This window comes from Crocuta crocuta, unplaced genomic scaffold (genome assembly GCF_008692635.1).
Source record: "Crocuta crocuta isolate KB4526 unplaced genomic scaffold, BGI_CrCroc_1.0 scaffold224, whole genome shotgun sequence".
NCBI classification, from domain to species: Eukaryota; Metazoa; Chordata; class Mammalia; order Carnivora; family Hyaenidae; genus Crocuta; species Crocuta crocuta.
Genome location: NW_027529545.1, coordinates 2,711,295 through 2,713,321, shown reverse-complemented (window position 1 = coordinate 2,713,321; position 2,027 = coordinate 2,711,295).

The following is a 2,027-nucleotide window of genomic DNA, read 5'->3' as shown; positions in this document are numbered from 1 at the left end:
CATTACCAGGTTTTTCATTTTTACTTTTTCTTTTTCTTTTTTTTTTTCCCTCCAGCAGAGGAAGATCTCTCCCCTTTCCCCTTAACGCTCATTTTTACTTTGAACTGGAGAACGCGGTATTCATTTCTTACAATCTCATTTAATCTTCGCATTGTTTGAAAGCCGGACACAGCAAAAACCCACGCGAGCTTGGTCTCTCTTTGCGCCCTGGGCATTTTCAGTTTGCCCACACCCTGCCTTGCAGGAGGGAAAAGAAAATGCAGGGCTGGAGGGCCGGCTCCATCCTGAGAAAGCTCCCCGATCTTTGTGCACCCTGCCTGTCTCTAGCAGACCGTGGTTTTGCAGCCGACACACATCCCTTCCCCGGCGGCGCAGATACGCTTCTAGCTGATGGTCTAGTTGATTGTCTAAACCACAGGTAAATGGTTTCCTGTGCATTTCTCAAAATAAGTGTTGAGCAAAGGAAATGAAATCAACCGGTCTAATACTGATCAACAATCTGGCCTCCACCCTCTCCTTCAGAAGGGACATTTTCTTGCATCTTGGGGAAGGGGGCAGTTGAAGTTCCTGGGCATTTGCATTCCAAATCTTAGCTTTGCTGACATATGGGTGCACCGGCATCCTTAAATGCTGCGGCTGCTTGAGAATGTTACGATTTTTGAAAAACATATTTGCACCGTCCTTACAGAGCAGAGGAATCCATTAAGGGTGTTGGAGAATGACATCCCTTTTACTTAAAAAAAAAAAAAAAAAATCCTGATCCTTCCTTTACTTTTTTCTGTACATAAATGCCCCCAACCAAGGGTTGCTCACTTCGTAGATGAACTAGTTAAATGCTACAGACTGTGAACTTAACATAGATTTCACCCTTTTCCTGGAGTTATCAAAGATGTCCTCTTATTCAAATTGAGGACTCAATTTAAAAATCATATTCATTAATCCACTTATTCTATAAAAGCAACTTTGGATACGGAAACCAGACGTTAGAGAAAGCAGCACGCGTTGAGTTCTTTTATAAAGCAGCTGTTAAAACTGCCATTTCTCCTTATGACCAAACTGCTTAAATCCTGGTTGTGTTAATGCTGGTAATGGGCTAAATAGCCAAGTTCACTTTGACACCTGTTAACGATTGTGCTGTGCATTGTGACCACCTCCATTAATGTATTAAGTTCCGGGTTGGCTTATCAAACCCTATGAAAGGCAAGAACTGTTAAGTATATTTTTATGTTTTCATACAACTCAGCCTAGGAATTCAAGCAGCCTAAAGAAATAACCTTCCAGCCACCTGGCACACGCGATGGTTTTCACATAACTGGATGAAATTCATTTCTATGCCGTCTCTGATTTTACCCCAAACTACCCGGTGTTTTGTTACCTATCGTTCCCCAGGGAGACCTCTCCCGGCCCTTTGGCCAAGGGTTCATCTATGAATAAGCCGCTCCTTGCAGACACCAGGCACCGCACACCAGCCAGGTTTTAAAACTTTTTATTTGCATATTAAAAAAATTGTGCATTCCAATAATTAAAATCATTTGAACAAAAAAATGGCACTCTGATTAAACTGCATTTTACAGCCTGCACGACACCTTGGACCAGCTTGGTTTTCACCCTAGATTTTTCTGTCGTCCCACCCAGNAGCAGATGGGAACGGCAGGCACCTTCATTTGTCAGTAGTTCTCGATTCTTTGATGTGAAAAGGGGCAGCACAGTCATTTAAACTTGATCCAACCTCTTTGCATCTTACAAAGTTAAACAGCTAAAAGAAGTAAAATAAGAAGGCAATGCTTGTGGAATGTACAGTGCATATCGGCGGCGCACGCCTCATTACGATTCGCCTGCTTGCTTCTCCTGTTCAATCGCTGTGAAGGGAAAGAAAGAGAAAAGATGGAGGACGCTCATTAGGGGGACCGAGTACAGCCCAGTGTAAGATGATCGTACTTTCTTTTACGGTCTCTTCCCAGATCCCAAGCATCAAGTAGTTCCATCGTGATACTTAACAGATGAAATGAAATAAAATAATATTGCTT